Source organism: Platichthys flesus, chromosome 6 (genome assembly GCF_949316205.1).
Source record: "Platichthys flesus chromosome 6, fPlaFle2.1, whole genome shotgun sequence".
NCBI lineage: Eukaryota > Metazoa > Chordata > Actinopteri > Pleuronectiformes > Pleuronectidae > Platichthys > Platichthys flesus.
This window is the reverse complement of record NC_084950.1, coordinates 18,411,602-18,430,622: the sequence shown is the minus strand read 5'-3', so window position 1 is coordinate 18,430,622 and position 19,021 is coordinate 18,411,602. Positions and strand designations below refer to the sequence as shown.

Below are 19,021 nucleotides of genomic sequence, written 5' to 3'. Positions count from 1 at the left end.
GTAGGTGGGGCTAATTATTTCAATGTCGCCCCATTGACTATGCTTTGGATAACACCGGAAAGTAATTTGGCATAAGTACTTTAGTGTTGTAGTGTTAAGAGATTCACTTGTGGTCATACTGATTAACACCACAAGTTGGCTCATCGGATGTATTATTTACACAATTTTAAGCCTCTCTAGAGACCAACAAAAATTGCCATTGCCGACTATATTTCAGGTCGTCAAGGCGGGAATTGGTGTAAGTTTTCAACTAGCAATAATCACGCCTCGGTTTGACCTCATAGGCTACGATACCGCCACTGCGAAGGGATAAAGAGGCTGATTTGCAGAGGGATGGTATAAAACATCTGCACAACCCTGTGCTAGGGTTTGTCAGTGCATATTGGACCCCAGAGTAAGTGAAACCAGTTATGTTAAGGTGGTTATACTGTTACCCGTCGTGTTTGCTCATTAGTAGTCAGGTCAATTTAACTGAGATAGAAAAAAATTGATGTTTAAATGGGATAAACAGATGATGTTTAATATTTTAAGTGATTGTATTTAGTTTGGTAGGTGGGGCTAAATATTTCAATGTCGCCCCAGTGACTATGCTTTGGATAACACCGGAAAGTAATTTGGCGTGAGTACTTTAGTATCGTATTGTTAAGAGATTCACCTCTGGTCATACTGATTAACACCGCAAGTTGGCTCATCAGATGTATTATTTACACAATTCTAAGCCTCTATAGAGACCAACAAAAATTGCCATTGCCGACTATATTTCAGGTCGTCAAGGCGGGAATTGGTTAAAGTTTTCAACTAGCAATAATCACGCCTCGGTTTGACCTCATAGGCTACGATACTGCCACTGCGAAGGGATAAAGGGGCTGATTTGCAGAGGGATGGTATAAAACATCTGCACAACCCTGTGCTAGGGTTTGTCAGTCGTATTGGCACCCCAAAGTAAGTAAAACCTGTTATGTTAAGGTGGTTAAACTGTTACTCGTCGTGTTTGCTCATTAATAGTCAGGTCAATTTAACTGAGATAGAAAAAAATTGATGTTTATATGGGATAAACAGATGTGGTTTAATATTTTAAGTGATTGTACTTAGTTTTGTAGGTGGGGCTAATTATTTCAATGTCGCCCCATTGACTATGCTTTGGATAACACCGGGAAGTAATTTGGCATGAGTACTTTAGTAGTGTATTGTTAAGAGATTCACTTGTGGTCATACTGATTAACACCACAAGTTGGCTCATCAGATGTATTATTTACACAATTTTAAGCCTCTATAGAGACCAACAAAAATTGCCATTGCCGACTATATTTCAGGTCGTCAAGGCGGGAATTGGTTAAAGTTTTCAACTAGCAATAATCACGCCTCGGTATGACCTCATAGGCTACAATACTGCCACTGCGAAGGGATAAAGAGGCTGATTTGCAGAGGGATGGTATAAAACATCTGCACAACCCTGTGCTAGGGTTTGTCAGTGCATATTGGGACCCCAGAGTAAGTGAAACCAGTTATGTTAAGGTGGTTATACTGTTACCCGTCGTGTTTGCTCATTAGTAGTCAGGTCAATTTAACTGAGATAGAAAAAAATTGATGTTTAAATGGGATAAACAGATGATGTTTAATATTTTAAGTGATTGTACTTAGTTTGGTAGGTGTGGCTAAATATTTCAATGTCACCCCAGTGACTATGCTTTGGATAACACCGGAAAGTAATTTGACGTGAGTACTTCGGGTTGTATTGTTAAGAGATTCACCTGTGGTCATACTGATTAACACCACAAGTTGGCTCATCAGATGTATTATTTACACAATTTTAAGCCTCTATAGAGACCAACAAAAATTGCCATTGCCGACTATATTTCAGGTCGTCAAGGCGGGAATTGGTTAAAGTTTTCAACTAGCAATAATCACGCCTCGGTTTGACCTCATAGGCTACGATACTGCCACTGCGAAGGGATAAAGAGGCTGATTTGCAGAGGGATGGTATAAAACATCTGCACAACCCTGTGCTAGGGTTTGTCAGTGCATATTGGGACCCCAGAGTAAGTGAAACCAGTTATGTTAAGGTGGTTATACTGTTACCCGTCGTGTTTGCTCATTAGTAGTCAGGTCAATTTAACTGAGAAAGAAAAAAATTGATGTTTAAATGGGATAAGCAGATGATGTTTAATATATTAAGTGATTGTACTTAGTTTGGTAGGTGGGGCTAATTATTTCAATGTCGCCCCATTGACTATGCTTTGGATAACACCGGTAAGTAATTTGGCATAAGTACTTTAGTGTTGTAGTGTTAAGAGATTCACTTGTGGTCATACTGATTAACACCACAAGTTGGCTCATAAGATGTATTATTTACACAATTTTAAGCCTCTATAGAGGAGACCAACAAAAATTGCCATTGCCGACTATATTTCAGGTCGTCAAGGCGGGAATTGGTTAAAGTTTTCAACTAGCAATAATCACGCCTCGGTTTGACCTCATAGGCTACGATACTGCCACTGCGAAGGGATAAAGGGGCTGATTTGCAGAGGGATGGTATAAAACATCTGCACAACCCTGTGCTAGGGTTTGTCAGTCGTATTGGCACCCCAAAGTAAGTAAAACCTGTTATGTTAAGGTGGTTAAACTGTTACTCGTCGTGTTTGCTCATTAATAGTCAGGTCAATTTAACTGAGATAGAAAAAAATTGATGTTTATATGGGATAAACAGATGTGGTTTAATATTTTAAGTGATTGTACTTAGTTTTGTAGGTGGGGCTAATTATTTCAATGTCGCCCCAGTGACTTTGCTTTGGATAACACCAGAAAGTAATTTGGCGTGAGTACTTTAGTAGTGTATTGTTAAGAGATTCACTTGTGGTCATACTGATTAATACCACAAGTTGGCTCATAAGATGTATTATTTACACAATTTTAAGCCTCTATAGAGACCAACAAAAATTGCCATTGCCGACTATATTTCAGGTCATCAAGGCGGGAATTGGTTAAAGTTTTCAACTAGCAATAATCACGCCTCGGTTTGACCTCATAGATAACGATACTGCCACTGCGAAGGGATAAAGAGGCTGATTTGCAGAGGGATGGTATAAAACATCTGCACAACCCTGTGCTAGGGTTTGTCAGTGCATATTGGGACCCCAGAGTAAGTGAAACCAGTTATGTTAAGGTGGTTATACTGTTACCCGTCGTGTTTGCTCATTAATAGTCAGGTCAATTTAACTGAGATAGAAAAAAATTGATGTTTAAATGGGATAAGCAGATGATGTTTAATATTTTAAGTGATTGTACTTAGTTTGGTAGGTGGGGCTAATTATTTCAATGTCGCCCCATTGACTATGCTTTGGATAACACCGGAAAGTAATTTGGCATGAATACTTTAGTGTTGTAGTGTTAAGAGATTCACTTGTGGTCATACTGATTAACACCACAAGTTGGCTCATCAGATGTATTATTTACACAATTTTAAGCCTCTATAGAGACCAACAAAAATTGCCATTGCCGACTATATTTCAGGTCGTCAAGGCGGGAATTGGTTAAAGTTTTCAACTAGCAATAATCACGCCTCGGTTTGACCTCATAGGCTACGATACTGCCACTGCGAAGGGATAAAGAGGCTGATTTGCAGAGGGATGGTATAAAACATCTGCACAACCCTGTGCTAGGGTTTGTCAGTGCATATTGGGACCCCAAAGTAAGTAAAACCTGTTATGTTAAGGTGGTAAAACTGTTACTGGTCGTGTTTGCTCATTAATAGTCAGGTCAATGTAACTGAGATAGAAAAAAATTGATGTTTATATGGGATAAACAGATGATGTTTAATATTTTAAGTGATTGTACTTAGTTTTGTAGGTGGGGCTAATTATTTCAATGTCGCCCCATTGACTATGCTTTGGATAACACCGGAAAGTAATTTGGCATGAGTACTTTAGTAGTGTATTGTTAAGAGATTCACTTGTGGTCATACTGATTAACACCACAAGTTGGCTCATCAGATGTATTATTTACACAATTTTAAGCCTCTATAGAGACCAACAAAAATTACCATTGCCGACTATATTTCAGGTCGTCAAGGCGGGAATTGGTTAAAGTTTTCAACTAGCAATAATCACGCCTCGGTATGACCTCATAGGCTACGATACTGCCACTGCGAAGGGATAAAGAGGCTGATTTGCAGAGGGATGGTATAAAACATCTGCACAACCCTGTGCTAGGGTTTGTCAGTGCATATTGGGACCCCAGAGTAAGTGAAACCAGTTATGTTAAGGTGGTTATACTGTTACCCGTCGTGTTTGCTCATTAGTAGTCAGGTCAATTTAACTGAGATAGAAAAAAATTGATGTTTAAATGGGATAAACAGATGATGTTTAATATTTTAAGTGATTGTACTTAGTTTGGTAGGTGTGGCTAAATATTTCAATGTCACCCCAGTGACTATGCTTTGGATAACACCGGAAAGTAATTTGACGTGAGTACTTCGGGTTGTATTGTTAAGAGATTCACCTGTGGTCATACTGATTAACACCACAAGTTGGCTCATCAGATGTATTATTTACACAATTTTAAGCCTCTATAGAGACCAACAAAAATTGCCATTGCCGACTATATTTCAGGTCGTCAAGGCGGGAATTGGTTAAAGTTTTCAACTAGCAATAATCACGCCTCGGTTTGACCTCATAGGCTACGATACTGCCACTGCGAAGGGATAAAGGGGCTGATTTGCAGAGGGATGGTATAAAACATCTGCACAACCCTGTGCTAGGGTTTGTCAGTCGTATTGGCACCCCAAAGTAAGTAAAACCTGTTATGTTAAGGTGGTAAACTGTTACTCGTCGTGTTTGCTCATTAATAGTCAGGTCAATTTAACTGAGATAGAAAAAAATTGATGTTTATATGGGATAAACATATGTTTTAAGTGATTGTACTTAGTTTTGTAGGTGGGGCTAATTATTTCAATGTCGCCCCAGTGACTTTGCTTTGGATAACACCTGAAAGTAATTTGGCGTGAGTACTTTAGTAGTGTATTGTTAAGAGATTCACTTGTGGTCATACTGATTAATACCACAAGTTGGCTCATAAGATGTATTATTTACACAATTTTAAGCCTCTATAGAGACCAACAAAAATTGCCGTTGCCGACTATATTTCAGGTCATCAAGGCGGGAATTGGTTAAAGTTTTCAACTAGCAATAATCACGCCTCGGTTTGACCTCATAGGCTACGATACTGCCACTGCGAAGGGATAAAGAGGCTGATTTGCAGAGGGATGGTATAAAACATCTGCACAACCCTGTGCTAGGGTTTGTCAGTGCATATTGGGACCCCAGAGTAAGTGAAACCAGTTATGTTAAGGTGGTTATACTGTTACCCGTCGTGTTTGCTCATTAGTAGTCAGGTCAATTTAACTGAGAAAGAAAAAAATTGATGTTTAAATGGGATAAGCAGATGATGTTTAATATATTAAATGATTGTACTTAGTTTGGTAGGTGGGGCTAATTATTTCAATGTCGCCCCATTGACTATGCTTTGGATAACACCGGAAAGTAATTTGGCATAAGTACTTTAGTGTTGTAATGTTAAGAGATTCACTTGTGGTCATACTGATTAACACCACAAGTTGGCTCATCGGATGTATTATTTACACAATTTTAAGCCTCTCTAGAGACCAACAAAAATTGCCATTGCCGACTATATTTCAGGTCGTCAAGGCGGGAATTGGTGTAAGTTTTCAACTAGCAATAATCACGCCTCGGTTTGACCTCATAGGCTACGATACCGCCACTGCGAAGGGATAAAGAGGCTGATTTGCAGAGGGATGGTATAAAACATCTGCACAACCCTGTGCTAGGGTTTGTCAGTGCATATTGGACCCCAGAGTAAGTGAAACCAGTTATGTTAAGGTGGTTATACTGTTACCCGTCGTGTTTGCTCATTAGTAGTCAGGTCAATTTAACTGAGATAGAAAAAAATTGATGTTTAAATGGGATAAACAGATGATGTTTAATATTTTAAGTGATTGTATTTAGTTTGGTAGGTGGGGCTAAATATTTCAATGTCGCCCCAGTGACTATGCTTTGGATAACACCGGAAAGTAATTTGGCGTGAGTACTTTAGTATCGTATTGTTAAGAGATTCACCTCTGGTCATACTGATTAACACCGCAAGTTGGCTCATCAGATGTATTATTTACACAAATCTAAGCCTCTATAGAGACCAACAAAAATTGCCATTGCCGACTATATTTCAGGTCGTCAAGGCGGGAATTGGTTAAAGTTTTCAACTAGCAATAATCACGCCTCGGTCTGACCTCATAGCCTACGATACTGCCACTGCGAAGGGATAAAGGGGCTGATTTGCAGAGGGATGGTATAAAACATCTGCACAACCCTGTGCTAGGGTTTGTCAGTCGTATTGGCACCCCAAAGTAAGTAAAACCTGTTATGTTAAGGTGGTTAAACTGTTACTCGTCGTGTTTGCTCATTAATAGTCAGGTCAATTTAACTGAGATAGAAAAAAATTGATGTTTATATGGGATAAACAGATGTGGTTTAATATTTTAAGTGATTGTACTTAGTTTTGTAGGTGGGGCTAATTATTTCAATGTCGCCCCATTGACTATGCTTTGGATAACACCGGGAAGTAATTTGGCATGAGTACTTTAGTAGTGTATTGTTAAGAGATTCACTTGTGGTCATACTGATTAACACCACAAGTTGACTCATCAGATGTATTATTTACACAATTTTAAGCCTCTATAGAGACCAACAAAAATTGCCATTGCCGACTATATTTCAGGTCGTCAAGGCGGGAATTGGTTAAAGTTTTCAACTAGCAATAATCACGCCTCGGTATGACCTCATAGGCTACGATACTGCCACTGCGAAGGGATAAAGAGGCTGATTTGCAGAGGGATGGTATAAAACATCTGCACAACCCTGTGCTAGGGTTTGTCAGTGCATATTGGGACCCCAGAGTAAGTGAAACCAGTTATGTTAAGGTGGTTATACTGTTACCCGTCGTGTTTGCTCATTAATAGTCAGGTCAATTTAACTGAGATAGAAAAAAATTGATGTTTAAATTGGATAAACAGATGATGTTTAATATTTTAAGTGATTGTACTTAGTTTGGTAGGTGGGGCTAATTATTTCAATGTCGCCCCAGTGACTATGCTTTGGAAAACACCGGAGAGTAATTTGGCATGAGTACTTTAGTAGTGTATTGTTAAGAGATTCACTTGTGGTCATACTGATTAACAACACAAGTTGGCTCATAAGATGTATTATTTACACAATTTTAAGCCTCTATAGAGACCAACAAAAATTGCCATTGCCGACTATATTTCAGGTCGTCAAGGCGGGAATTGGTTAAAGTTTTCAACTAGCAATAATCACGCCTCGGTTTGACCTCATAGGCTACGATACTGCCACTGCGAAGGGATAAAGAGGCTGATTTGCAGAGGGATGGTATAAAACATCTGCACAACCCTGTGCTAGGGTTTGTCAGTCGTATTGGCACCCCAAAGTAAGTAAAACCTGTTATGTTAAGGTGGTAAAACTGTTACTGGTCGTGTTTGCTCATTAATAGTCAGGTCAATGTAACTGAGATAGAAAAAAATTGATGTTTAAATGGGATAAACAGATGATGTTTAATATTTTAAGTGATTGTACTTAGTTTTGTAGGTGGGGCTAATTATTTCAATGTCGCCCCAGTGACTTTGCTTTGTATAACACCGGAAAGTAATTTAGCGTGAGTACTTTAGTAGTGTATTGTTAAGAGATTCACTTGGGGTCATAGTGATTAACACCACAAGTTGGTTCATCAGATGTATTATTTACACAATTTTAAGCCTCTATAGAGACCAACAAAAATTGCCATTGCCGACTATATTTCAGGTCGTCAAGGCGGGAATTGGTTAAAGTTTTCAACTAGCAATAATCACGCCTCGGTTTGACGTCATAGGTAACGATACCGCCACTGCGAAGGGATAAAGAGGCTGATTTGCAGAGGGATGGTATAAAACATCTGCACAACCCTGTGCTAGGGTTTGTCAGTCCATATTGGGACCCCAGAGTAAGTGAAACCAGTTATGTTAAGGTGGTTATACTGTTACCCGTCGTGTTTGCTCATTAATAGTCAGGTCAATTTAACTGAGATAGAAAAAAATTGATGTTTAAATGGGATAAGCAGATGATGTTTAATATTTTAAGTGATTGTACTTAGTTTGGTAGGTGGGGCTAATTATTTCAATGTCGCCCCATTGACTATGCTTTGGATAACACCGGAAAGTAATTTGGCATAAGTACTTTAGTGTTGTAGTGTTAAGAGATTCACTTGTGGTCATACTGATTAACACCACAAGTTGGCTCATCAGATGTATTATTTACACAATTTTAAGCCTCTATAGAGACCAACAAAAATTGCCATTGCCGACTATATTTCAGGTCGTCAAGGCGGGAATTGGTTAAAGTTTTCAACTAGCAATAATCACGCCTCGGTTTGACCTCATAGGCTACGATACTGCCACTGCGGAGGGATAAAGAGGCTGATTTGCAGAGGGATGGTATAAAACATCTGCACAACCCTGTGCTAGGGTTTGTCAGTGCATATTGGGACCCCAGAGTAAGTGAAACCAGTTATGTTAAGGTGGTTATACTGTTACCCGTCGTGTTCGCTCATTAGTAGTCAGGTCAATTTAACTGAGATAGAAAAAAATTGATGTTTAAATGGGATAAACAGATGATGTTTAATATTTTAAGTGATTGTATTTAGTTTGGTAGGTGGGGCTAAATATTTCAATGTCGCCCCAGTGACTATGCTTTGTATAACACCGGAAAGTAATTTGGCGTGAGTACTTTAGTATCGTATTGTTAAGAGATTCACCTGTGGTCATACTGATTAACACCACAAGTTGGCTCATCAGATGTATTATTTACACAATTTTAAGCCTCTATAGAGACCAACAAAAATTGCCATTGCCGACTATATTTCAGGTCGTCAAGGCGGGAATTGGTTAAAGTTTTCAACTAGCAATAATCACGCCTCGGTTTGACCTCATAGGCTACGATACTGCCACTGCGAAGGGATAAAGAGGCTGATTTGCAGAGGGATGGTATAAAACATCTGCACAACCCTGTGCTAGGGTTTGTCAGTGCATATTGGGACCCCAGAGTAAGTGAAACCAGTTATGTTAAGGTGGTTATACTGTTACCCGTCGTGTTTGCTCATTAATAGTCAGGTCAATTTAACTGAGATAGAAAAAAATTGATGTTTAAATGGGATAAGCAGATGATGTTTAATATTTTAAGTGATTGTACTTAGTTTGGTAGGTGGGGCTAATTATTTCAATGTCGCCCCATTGACTATGCTTTGGATAACACCGGAAAGTAATTTGGCATGAATACTTTAGTGTTGTAGTGTTAAGAGATTCACTTGTGGTCATACTGATTAACACCACAAGTTGGCTCATCAGATGTATTATTTACACAATTTTAAGCCTCTATAGAGACCAACAAAAATTGCCATTGCCGACTATATTTCAGGTCGTCAAGGCGGGAATTGGTTAAAGTTTTCAACTAGCAATAATCACGCCTCGGTTTGACCTCATAGGCTACGATACTGCCACTGCGAAGGGATAAAGAGGCTGATTTGCAGAGGGATGGTATAAAACATCTGCACAACCCTGTGCTAGGGTTTGTCAGTGCATATTGGGACCCCAGAGTAAGTGAAACCAGTTATGTTAAGGTGGTTATACTGTTACCCGTCGTGTTTGCTCATTAATAGTCAGGTCAATTTAACTGAGATAGAAAAAAATTGATGTTTAAATGGGATAAACAGATGATGTTTAATATTTTAAGTGATTGTACTTAGTTTGGTAGGTGGGGCTAATTATTTCAATGTCGCCCCAGTGACTATGCTTTGGAAAACACCGGAGAGTAATTTGGCATGAGTACTTTAGTAGTGTATTGTTAAGAGATTCACTTGTGGTCATACTGATTAACAACACAAGTTGGCTCATCAGATGTATTATTTACACAATTTTAAGCCTCTATAGAGACCAACAAAAATTGCCATTGCCGACTATATTTCAGGTCGTCAAGGCGGGAATTGGTTAAAGTTTTCAACTAGCAATAATCACGCCTCGGTTTGACCTCATAGGCTACGATACTGCCACTGCGAAGGGATAAAGAGGCTGATTTGCAGAGGGATGGTATAAAACATCTGCACAACCCTGTGCTAGGGTTTGTCAGTCGTATTGGCACCCCAAAGTAAGTAAAACCTGTTATGTTAAGGTGGTAAAACTGTTACTGGTCGTGTTTGCTCATTAATAGTCAGGTCAATGTAACTGAGATAGAAAAAAATTGATGTTTAAATGGGATAAACAGATGATGTTTAATATTTTAAGTGATTGTACTTAGTTTTGTAGGTGGGGCTAATTATTTCAATGTCGCCCCAGTGACTATGCTTTGTATAACACCGGAAAGTAATTTGGCGTGAGTACTTTAGTATCGTATTGTTAAGAGATTCACCTGTGGTCATACTGATTAACACCACAAGTTGGCTCATCAGATGTATTATTTACACAATTTTAAGCCTCTATAGAGACCAACAAAAATTGCCATTGCCGACTATATTTCAGGTCGTCAAGGCGGGAATTGGTTAAAGTTTTCAACTAGCAATAATCACGCCTCGGTTTGACCTCATAGGCTACGATACTGCCACTGCGAAGGGATAAAGAGGCTGATTTGCAGAGGGATGGTATAAAACATCTGCACAACCCTGTGCTAGGGTTTGTCAGTGCATATTGGGACCCCAGAGTAAGTGAAACCAGTTATGTTAAGGTGGTTATACTGTTACCCGTCGTGTTCGCTCATTAGTAGTCAGGTCAATTTAACTGAGATAGAAAAAAATTGATGTTTAAATGGGATAAGCAGATGATGTTTAATATTTTAAGTGATTGTACTTAGTTTGGTAGGTGGGGCTAATTATTTCAATGTCGCCCCATTGACTATGCTTTGGATAACACCGGAAAGTAATTTGGCATGAATACTTTAGTGTTGTAGTGTTAAGAGATTCACTTGTGGTCATACTGATTAACACCACAAGTTGGCTCATCAGATGTATTATTTACACAATTTTAAGCCTCTATAGAGACCAACAAAAATTGCCATTGCCGACTATATTTCAGGTCGTCAAGGCGGGAATTGGTTAAAGTTTTCAACTAGCAATAATCACGCCTCGGTTTGACCTCATAGGCTACGATACTGCCACTGCGAAGGGATAAAGAGGCTGATTTGCAGAGGGATGGTATAAAACATCTGCACAACCCTGTGCTAGGGTTTGTCAGTGCATATTGGGACCCCAGAGTAAGTGAAACCAGTTATGTTAAGGTGGTTATACTGTTACCCGTCGTGTTTGCTCATTAATAGTCAGGTCAATTTAACTGAGATAGAAAAAAATTGATGTTTAAATGGGATAAACAGATGATGTTTAATATTTTAAGTGATTGTACTTAGTTTGGTAGGTGGGGCTAATTATTTCAATGTCGCCCCAGTGACTATGCTTTGGAAAACACCGGAGAGTAATTTGGCATGAGTACTTTAGTAGTGTATTGTTAAGAGATTCACTTGTGGTCATACTGATTAACAACACAAGTTGGCTCATCAGATGTATTATTTACACAATTTTAAGCCTCTATAGAGACCAACAAAAATTGCCATTGCCGACTATATTTCAGGTCGTCAAGGCGGGAATTGGTTAAAGTTTTCAACTAGCAATAATCACGCCTCGGTTTGACTTCATAGGCTACGATACTGCCACTGCGAAGGGATAAAGAGGCTGATTTGCAGAGGGATGGTATAAAACATCTGCACAACCCTGTGCTAGGGTTTGTCAGTGCATATTGGGACCCCAGAGTAAGTGAAACCAGTTATGTTAAGGTGGTTATACTGTTACCCGTCGTGTTTGCTCATTAATAGTCAGGTCAATTTAACTGAGATAGAAAAAAATTGATGTTTAAATGGGATAAGCAGATGATGTTTAATATTTTAAGTGATTGTACTTAGTTTGGTAGGTGGGGCTAATTATTTCAATGTCGCCCCATTGACTATGCTTTGGATAACACCGGAAAGTAATTTGGCATGAATACTTTAGTGTTGTAGTGTTAAGAGATTCACTTGTGGTCATACTGATTAACACCACAAGTTGGCTCATCAGATGTATTATTTACACAATTTTAAGCCTCTATAGAGACCAACAAAAATTGCCATTGCCGACTATATTTCAGGTCGTCAAGGCGGGAATTGGTTAAAGTTTTCAACTAGCAATAATCACGCCTCGGTTTGACCTCATAGGCTACGATACTGCCACTGCGAAGGGATAAAGAGGCTGATTTGCAGAGGGATGGTATAAAACATCTGCACAACCCTGTGCTAGGGTTTGTCAGTGCATATTGGGACCCCAGAGTAAGTGAAACCAGTTATGTTAAGGTGGTTATACTGTTACCCGTCGTGTTTGCTCATTAATAGTCAGGTCAATTTAACTGAGATAGAAAAAAATTGATGTTTAAATGGGATAAACAGATGATGTTTAATATTTTAAGTGATTGTACTTAGTTTGGTAGGTGGGGCTAATTATTTCAATGTCGCCCCAGTGACTATGCTTTGGAAAAAACCGGAGAGTAATTTGGCATGAGTACTTTAGTAGTGTATTGTTAAGAGATTGACTTGTGGTCATACTGATTAACAACACAAGTTGGCTCATCAGATGTATTATTTACACAATTTTAAGCCTCTATAGAGACCAACAAAAATTGCCATTGCCGACTATATTTCAGGTCGTCAAGGCGGGAATTGGTTAAAGTTTTCAACTAGCAATAATCACGCCTCGGTTTGACCTCATAGGCTACGATACTGCCACTGCGAAGGGATAAAGAGGCTGATTTGCAGAGGGATGGTATAAAACATCTGCACAACCCTGTGCTAGGGTTTGTCAGTCGTATTGGCACCCCAAAGTAAGTAAAACCTGTTATGTTAAGGTGGTAAAACTGTTACTGGTCGTGTTTGCTCATTAATAGTCAGGTCAATGTAACTGAGATAGAAAAAAATTGATGTTTAAATGGGATAAACAGATGATGTTTAATATTTTAAGTGATTGTACTTAGTTTTGTAGGTGGGGCTAATTATTTCAATGTCGCCCCAGTGACTATGCTTTGTATAACACCGGAAAGTAATTTGGCGTGAGTACTTTAGTATCGTATTGTTAAGAGATTCACCTGTGGTCATACTGATTAACACCACAAGTTGGCTCATCAGATGTATTATTTACACAATTTTAAGCCTCTATAGAGACCAACAAAAATTGCCATTGCCGACTATATTTCAGGTCGTCAAGGCGGGAATTGGTTAAAGTTTTCAACTAGCAATAATCACGCCTCGGTTTGACCTCATAGGCTACGATACTGCCACTGCGAAGGGATAAAGAGGCTGATTTGCAGAGGGATGGTATAAAACATCTGCACAACCCTGTGCTAGGGTTTGTCAGTGCATATTGGGACCCCAGAGTAAGTGAAACCAGTTATGTTAAGGTGGTTATACTGTTACCCGTCGTGTTCGCTCATTAGTAGTCAGGTCAATTTAACTGAGATAGAAAAAAATTGATGTTTAAATGGGATAAGCAGATGATGTTTAATATTTTAAGTGATTGTACTTAGTTTGGTAGGTGGGGCTAATTATTTCAATGTCGCCCCATTGACTATGCTTTGGATAACACCGGAAAGTAATTTGGCATGAATACTTTAGTGTTGTAGTGTTAAGAGATTCACTTGTGGTCATACTGATTAACACCACAAGTTGGCTCATCAGATGTATTATTTACACAATTTTAAGCCTCTATAGAGACCAACAAAAATTGCCATTGCCGACTATATTTCAGGTCGTCAAGGCGGGAATTGGTTAAAGTTTTCAACTAGCAATAATCACGCCTCGGTTTGACCTCATAGGCTACGATACTGCCACTGCGAAGGGATAAAGAGGCTGATTTGCAGAGGGATGGTATAAAACATCTGCACAACCCTGTGCTAGGGTTTGTCAGTGCATATTGGGACCCCAGAGTAAGTGAAACCAGTTATGTTAAGGTGGTTATACTGTTACCCGTCGTGTTTGCTCATTAATAGTCAGGTCAATTTAACTGAGATAGAAAAAAATTGATGTTTAAATGGGATAAACAGATGATGTTTAATATTTTAAGTGATTGTACTTAGTTTGGTAGGTGGGGCTAATTATTTCAATGTCGCCCCAGTGACTATGCTTTGGAAAACACCGGAGAGTAATTTGGCATGAGTACTTTAGTAGTGTATTGTTAAGAGATTCACTTGTGGTCATACTGATTAACAACACAAGTTGGCTCATCAGATGTATTATTTACACAATTTTAAGCCTCTATAGAGACCAACAAAAATTGCCATTGCCGACTATATTTCAGGTCGTCAAGGCGGGAATTGGTTAAAGTTTTCAACTAGCAATAATCACGCCTCGGTTTGACCTCATAGGCTACGATACTGCCACTGCGAAGGGATAAAGAGGCTGATTTGCAGAGGGATGGTATAAAACATCTGCACAACCCTGTGCTAGGGTTTGTCAGTCGTATTGGCACCCCAAAGTAAGTAAAACCTGTTATGTTAAGGTGGTAAAACTGTTACTGGTCGTGTTTGCTCATTAATAGTCAGGTCAATGTAACTGAGATAGAAAAAAATTGATGTTTAAATGGGATAAACAGATGATGTTTAATATTTTAAGTGATTGTACTTAGTTTTGTAGGTGGGGCTAATTATTTCAATGTCGCCCCAGTGACTTTGCTTTGTATAACACCGGAAAGTAATTTAGCGTGAGTACTTTAGTAGTGTATTGTTAAGAGATTCACTTGGGGTCATAGTGATTAACACCACAAGTTGGTTCATCAGATGTATTATTTACACAATTTTGAGCCTCTATAGAGACCAACAAAAATTGCCATTGCCGACTATATTTCAGGTCGTCAAGGCGGGTATTGGTTAAAGTTTTCAACTAGCAATAATCACGCCTCGGTTTGACCTCATAGGCAACGATACTGCCACTGCGAAGGGATAAAGAGGCTGATTTGCAGAGGGATGGTATAAAACATCTGCACAACCCTGTGCTAGGGTTTGTCAGTGCATATTGGGACCCCAGAGTAAGTGAAACCAGTTATGTTAAGGTGGTTATACTGTTACCCGTCGTGTTTGCTCATTAATAGTCAGGTCAATTTAACTGAGATAGAAAAAAATTGATGTTTAAATGGGATAAGCAGATGATGTTTAATATTTTAAGTGATTGTACTTAGTTTGGTAGGTGGGGCTAATTATTTCAATGTCGCCCCATTGACTATGCTTTGGATAACACCGGAAAGTAATTTGGCATGAATACTTTAGTGTTGTAGTGTTAAGATATTCACTTGTGGTCATACTGATTAACACCACAAGTTGGCTCATCAGATGTATTATTTACACAATTTTAAGCCTCTATAGAGACCAACAAAAATTGCCATTGCCGACTATATTTCAGGTCGTCAAGGCGGGAATTGGTTAAAGTTTTCAACTAGCAATAATCACGCCTCGGTTTGACCTCATAGGCTATGATACTGCCACTGCGAAGGGATAAAGAGGCTGATTTGCAGAGGGATCGTATAAAACATCTGCACAACCCTGTGCTAGGGTTTGTCAGTGCATATTGGGACCCCAGAGTAAGTGAAACCAGTTATGTTAAGGTGGTTATACTGTTACCCGTCGTGTTTGCTCATTAATAGTCAGGTCAATTTAACTGAGATAGAAAAAAATTGATGTTTAAATTGGATAAACAGATGATGTTTAATATTTTAAGTGATTGTACTTAGTTTGGTAGGTGGGGCTAATTATTTCAATGTCGCCCCAGTGACTATGCTTTGGAAAACACCGGAGAGTAATTTGGCATGCATACTTTAGTAGTGTATTGTTAAGAGATTCACTTGTGGTCATACTGATTAACAACACAAGTTGGCTCATAAGATGTATTATTTACACAATTTTAAGCCTCTATAGAGACCAACAAAAATTGCCATTGCCGACTATATTTCAGGTCGTCAAGGCGGGAATTGGTTAAAGTTTTCAACTAGCAATAATCACGCCTCGGTTTGACCTCATAGGCTACGATACTGCCACTGCGAAGGGATAAAGAGGCTGATTTGCAGAGGGATGGTATAAAACATCTGCACAACCCTGTGCTAGGGTTTGTCAGTCGTATTGGCACCCCAAAGTAAGTAAAACCTGTTATGTTAAGGTGGTAAAACTGTTACTGGTCGTGTTTGCTCATTAATAGTCAGGTCAATGTAACTGAGATAGAAAAAAATTGATGTTTAAATGGGATAAACAGATGATGTTTAATATTTTAAGTGATTGTACTTAGTTTTGTAGGTGGGGCTAATTATTTCAATGTCGCCCCAGTGACTTTGCTTTGGATAACACCGGAAAGTAATTTAACGTGAGTACTTTAGTAGTGTATTGTTAAGAGATTCACTTGGGGTCATACTGATTAACACCACAAGTTGGTTCATCAGATGTATTATTTACACAACTTTAAGCCTCTATAGAGACTAGTGATGTGTCCTCCCGTGTTGAGGCTTCGAAGCGTGTGTCGAGTAATCCAGGGTGAATTTTATGAAGCGCGTATCGAGGCGTGTGTCGATGACGTATGTGATGACGTTCGAAGCCTCGCGAACCGGCCGAACCACGTGACTGATTCAGGAAATGGTTCGCAGGTTTGGTGTGCGATTCAAAATAAAAGGGGTCGCGAACCGCAATGGATTCCCCCTTGCATGTACTTGTTTCGGGACATTATTGTGCATTTGCCAATACATTCAACTTCTATTTTTTGCGATGGAGCCAGCGAGAAAGAGAAGATTTTCCCCTGTCTGGGAACACTTTGACCTGATCTCTCCTAATAAGGTATGAACATGGTAATAACAATTAGTGAAATATACTGTAATAATATGTGACAACACAGCGTATCGCTTGTCCTAATGCATTTCTTGTAATTCCTGGTATTTTAAAAGGTGAAGTGTCTGTTGTGTGCCAAAGAACTTGGATATAACAACAACACCTCATCTATGCTGAGGCATTATAGAGCCCTGCATGAGCACATGGAGACCAACCGAAGTGGACCAAGCTCAGGTAAGCCATTTCAGGATGCTATGATATAAGACACTGTACAAACATAAAATGTCATGGTACGTTTGTATTACACACCATTAACAAATGTGATTAATGACTGAGTTAATCTATATAGCCTTTTTTTCTCATCAGGTCTGAAGAATGATTTGGATGAGGCCTTGGTCAATATGGTCATTGAGGATTCCCAGCCCTTCACTATTGTGGAGGACAAAGGGTTCAGGAAGCTTGTTCAAGCTTTCAACCCTACCTATGTTCTCCCCACTAGGCAGGTGTGTATGTGAGCACATGAAGCATGTTTCCTCATATTTGCCATTCATACAGTCTTCTCTTCTTTTCTTTAGGCTTTGAAAGCCATGTTTGAACAGAGGTACAAGGAGTCAATGGAGAAAGCCAAAGCCATTGTGTTGAAGGCTTTGGCAGTTGCATTGACTTCAGACATGTGGACCTCACTCAACACAGACGCCTATTTAGCTGTAACTTGCCATTTCATAGATGAAACCACCTCTTTGCATTGTGTTGTGTTAGGTGTGCTTCATTTCCCTGCTACGCATACTGCTGCAAATTTGGCAACAGTAAAATCATCATTGATGTCACAGTGGGGTCTGACAAACAAAGTCACTTGTCTTGTGACTGATGGCACAGCAAATATGGGTGCTTGCGCCAGAGAGCTTCATTTGCGTCACACAATTTGTGTGGCGCATACATTAAATTTACTAATTAAAAAGGCTCTGCAGCAAAACTGTGTTGTCTGAGATCCGTGCCAGCTCTAGACGCATAGTGGGCTATTTCAAGAGCAGCACCACAGCAAAGGTGAATTACTTCATATAATTGGAATATTCTAAACGACACTGTTTTGTGTAAGTTGCTGCTTCAGTGACACATGAATGACTCACTGTTTGTTGGCAAATTCTATAGGAGAAGCTGACACAGGTGCAGGAGCAAATGGGCCGGCCAGTACTGAAGCTCATTCAAGAGGTGGATACACGCTGGAACAGCACATATCATATGCTCCAGCGTGTTTATGACCTCAGGGAACCTGTAGGAGCAGCTTTGGCCGGCCTACACACTGATGTTGCCACCCTATCATCCGAACAGTATGCAATTATTGCAGCATGTCTCCAAGTGCTGGCCCCTTTTCATGCTGCCACGGTGGAGCTGTCAGAGGAGAAGAGAGTGTCTGGATCCAAGGTCATTCCACTTTTATCCATGCTACACCACTCACTGGAGGAGGAGGAAATGGGAATTGTGAAGACTCCAGAGAGCACAGAAATGGCTGAGAGTCTAAGGAAACAATTAAAGGAGAAGCTGCAAACTCTACAATCTATGAGCATAATGTCACTGGCAACTCTGCTTGATCCAATATTCAAAAAGATAGGCTTTTTTAATCCTAACAAGGCAGCAGATGCCGTGACAAGGCTCACTAACGAATGTGTTTTGGTTATGGGAAAAAGTGCCGCCGCCTCCTCCTTCTCCTCCTCATCATCATCATCATCATCATCATCATCATCATCATCACAACCGCAGTCATCAGAAGCTACTCAGCCTGTGACTCAGGGTAATGGATACTTGATACATTCCAATTGTATTATTGTATTGAGTCACTTACACCTGGTTTCTCTGTCTTAGGTTGCAAGAAACTGTGGCAGCGGTTAGACACCAAAGTCCTGCAGATGAGTGCACAAAATGTCACAACGGATGCAGCAGTAGAGGTCCAGCAGTACCTAGAAGAACCAAATCTTGGAAGGATGGAGAATCCCCTGGAGTACTGGGAAAAAAAAAACATGTATTTCCGAACTTGTACAAACTAGCCGT

The 19,021-nt window shown here is 39.5% G+C and overlaps 30 non-coding genes across 30 annotated transcripts; all 30 read right to left on the bottom strand.

The window, feature by feature from the left end:
* Positions 1 to 171: 171 nt before the first annotated feature.
* On the bottom strand, positions 172 to 311 carry LOC133955954 (U4 spliceosomal RNA). The gene has a single exon (XR_009920998.1). It is a non-coding gene; the product is annotated as a U4 spliceosomal RNA (small nuclear RNA).
* Positions 312 to 719: 408 nt separating this feature from the next.
* LOC133955860 (U4 spliceosomal RNA) lies at positions 720 to 859 on the bottom strand. Its single transcript, XR_009920908.1, has one exon. It is a non-coding gene; the product is annotated as a U4 spliceosomal RNA (small nuclear RNA).
* Positions 860 to 1,267: 408 nt separating this feature from the next.
* Positions 1,268 to 1,407, bottom strand: LOC133955943 (U4 spliceosomal RNA). Its single transcript, XR_009920988.1, has one exon. It is a non-coding gene; the product is annotated as a U4 spliceosomal RNA (small nuclear RNA).
* Positions 1,408 to 1,815: 408 nt separating this feature from the next.
* LOC133956059 (U4 spliceosomal RNA) lies at positions 1,816 to 1,955 on the bottom strand. The gene has a single exon (XR_009921095.1). It is a non-coding gene; the product is annotated as a U4 spliceosomal RNA (small nuclear RNA).
* A 409-nt stretch (positions 1,956 to 2,364) lies between these two features.
* On the bottom strand, positions 2,365 to 2,507 carry LOC133955963 (U4 spliceosomal RNA). The gene has a single exon (XR_009921007.1). It is a non-coding gene; the product is annotated as a U4 spliceosomal RNA (small nuclear RNA).
* A 408-nt stretch (positions 2,508 to 2,915) lies between these two features.
* Positions 2,916 to 3,055, bottom strand: LOC133955982 (U4 spliceosomal RNA). The gene has a single exon (XR_009921024.1). It is a non-coding gene; the product is annotated as a U4 spliceosomal RNA (small nuclear RNA).
* Positions 3,056 to 3,464: 409 nt separating this feature from the next.
* LOC133956058 (U4 spliceosomal RNA) lies at positions 3,465 to 3,604 on the bottom strand. Its single transcript, XR_009921094.1, has one exon. It is a non-coding gene; the product is annotated as a U4 spliceosomal RNA (small nuclear RNA).
* Positions 3,605 to 4,013: 409 nt separating this feature from the next.
* On the bottom strand, positions 4,014 to 4,153 carry LOC133955944 (U4 spliceosomal RNA). The gene has a single exon (XR_009920989.1). It is a non-coding gene; the product is annotated as a U4 spliceosomal RNA (small nuclear RNA).
* A 408-nt stretch (positions 4,154 to 4,561) lies between these two features.
* Positions 4,562 to 4,701, bottom strand: LOC133956057 (U4 spliceosomal RNA). The gene has a single exon (XR_009921093.1). It is a non-coding gene; the product is annotated as a U4 spliceosomal RNA (small nuclear RNA).
* A 397-nt stretch (positions 4,702 to 5,098) lies between these two features.
* On the bottom strand, positions 5,099 to 5,238 carry LOC133955942 (U4 spliceosomal RNA). The gene has a single exon (XR_009920987.1). It is a non-coding gene; the product is annotated as a U4 spliceosomal RNA (small nuclear RNA).
* Positions 5,239 to 5,647: 409 nt separating this feature from the next.
* On the bottom strand, positions 5,648 to 5,787 carry LOC133955952 (U4 spliceosomal RNA). The gene has a single exon (XR_009920997.1). It is a non-coding gene; the product is annotated as a U4 spliceosomal RNA (small nuclear RNA).
* Positions 5,788 to 6,195: 408 nt separating this feature from the next.
* Positions 6,196 to 6,335, bottom strand: LOC133955981 (U4 spliceosomal RNA). The gene has a single exon (XR_009921023.1). It is a non-coding gene; the product is annotated as a U4 spliceosomal RNA (small nuclear RNA).
* A 408-nt stretch (positions 6,336 to 6,743) lies between these two features.
* Positions 6,744 to 6,883, bottom strand: LOC133955909 (U4 spliceosomal RNA). The gene has a single exon (XR_009920956.1). It is a non-coding gene; the product is annotated as a U4 spliceosomal RNA (small nuclear RNA).
* Positions 6,884 to 7,292: 409 nt separating this feature from the next.
* Positions 7,293 to 7,432, bottom strand: LOC133956056 (U4 spliceosomal RNA). The gene has a single exon (XR_009921092.1). It is a non-coding gene; the product is annotated as a U4 spliceosomal RNA (small nuclear RNA).
* Positions 7,433 to 7,840: 408 nt separating this feature from the next.
* On the bottom strand, positions 7,841 to 7,980 carry LOC133955999 (U4 spliceosomal RNA). The gene has a single exon (XR_009921040.1). It is a non-coding gene; the product is annotated as a U4 spliceosomal RNA (small nuclear RNA).
* Positions 7,981 to 8,389: 409 nt separating this feature from the next.
* On the bottom strand, positions 8,390 to 8,529 carry LOC133955925 (U4 spliceosomal RNA). Its single transcript, XR_009920971.1, has one exon. It is a non-coding gene; the product is annotated as a U4 spliceosomal RNA (small nuclear RNA).
* Positions 8,530 to 8,938: 409 nt separating this feature from the next.
* On the bottom strand, positions 8,939 to 9,078 carry LOC133956055 (U4 spliceosomal RNA). Its single transcript, XR_009921091.1, has one exon. It is a non-coding gene; the product is annotated as a U4 spliceosomal RNA (small nuclear RNA).
* Positions 9,079 to 9,487: 409 nt separating this feature from the next.
* LOC133956052 (U4 spliceosomal RNA) lies at positions 9,488 to 9,627 on the bottom strand. Its single transcript, XR_009921089.1, has one exon. It is a non-coding gene; the product is annotated as a U4 spliceosomal RNA (small nuclear RNA).
* Positions 9,628 to 10,036: 409 nt separating this feature from the next.
* LOC133956051 (U4 spliceosomal RNA) lies at positions 10,037 to 10,176 on the bottom strand. The gene has a single exon (XR_009921088.1). It is a non-coding gene; the product is annotated as a U4 spliceosomal RNA (small nuclear RNA).
* Positions 10,177 to 10,584: 408 nt separating this feature from the next.
* Positions 10,585 to 10,724, bottom strand: LOC133956050 (U4 spliceosomal RNA). The gene has a single exon (XR_009921087.1). It is a non-coding gene; the product is annotated as a U4 spliceosomal RNA (small nuclear RNA).
* A 409-nt stretch (positions 10,725 to 11,133) lies between these two features.
* Positions 11,134 to 11,273, bottom strand: LOC133956040 (U4 spliceosomal RNA). The gene has a single exon (XR_009921077.1). It is a non-coding gene; the product is annotated as a U4 spliceosomal RNA (small nuclear RNA).
* Positions 11,274 to 11,682: 409 nt separating this feature from the next.
* On the bottom strand, positions 11,683 to 11,822 carry LOC133955965 (U4 spliceosomal RNA). The gene has a single exon (XR_009921008.1). It is a non-coding gene; the product is annotated as a U4 spliceosomal RNA (small nuclear RNA).
* Positions 11,823 to 12,231: 409 nt separating this feature from the next.
* On the bottom strand, positions 12,232 to 12,371 carry LOC133956049 (U4 spliceosomal RNA). Its single transcript, XR_009921086.1, has one exon. It is a non-coding gene; the product is annotated as a U4 spliceosomal RNA (small nuclear RNA).
* Positions 12,372 to 12,780: 409 nt separating this feature from the next.
* On the bottom strand, positions 12,781 to 12,920 carry LOC133956048 (U4 spliceosomal RNA). Its single transcript, XR_009921085.1, has one exon. It is a non-coding gene; the product is annotated as a U4 spliceosomal RNA (small nuclear RNA).
* A 408-nt stretch (positions 12,921 to 13,328) lies between these two features.
* LOC133956047 (U4 spliceosomal RNA) lies at positions 13,329 to 13,468 on the bottom strand. The gene has a single exon (XR_009921084.1). It is a non-coding gene; the product is annotated as a U4 spliceosomal RNA (small nuclear RNA).
* Positions 13,469 to 13,877: 409 nt separating this feature from the next.
* Positions 13,878 to 14,017, bottom strand: LOC133956046 (U4 spliceosomal RNA). Its single transcript, XR_009921083.1, has one exon. It is a non-coding gene; the product is annotated as a U4 spliceosomal RNA (small nuclear RNA).
* Positions 14,018 to 14,426: 409 nt separating this feature from the next.
* On the bottom strand, positions 14,427 to 14,566 carry LOC133956045 (U4 spliceosomal RNA). The gene has a single exon (XR_009921082.1). It is a non-coding gene; the product is annotated as a U4 spliceosomal RNA (small nuclear RNA).
* A 408-nt stretch (positions 14,567 to 14,974) lies between these two features.
* LOC133956037 (U4 spliceosomal RNA) lies at positions 14,975 to 15,114 on the bottom strand. The gene has a single exon (XR_009921074.1). It is a non-coding gene; the product is annotated as a U4 spliceosomal RNA (small nuclear RNA).
* Positions 15,115 to 15,523: 409 nt separating this feature from the next.
* On the bottom strand, positions 15,524 to 15,663 carry LOC133956029 (U4 spliceosomal RNA). The gene has a single exon (XR_009921066.1). It is a non-coding gene; the product is annotated as a U4 spliceosomal RNA (small nuclear RNA).
* Positions 15,664 to 16,072: 409 nt separating this feature from the next.
* On the bottom strand, positions 16,073 to 16,212 carry LOC133956044 (U4 spliceosomal RNA). Its single transcript, XR_009921081.1, has one exon. It is a non-coding gene; the product is annotated as a U4 spliceosomal RNA (small nuclear RNA).
* Positions 16,213 to 19,021: the final 2,809 nt, after the last annotated feature.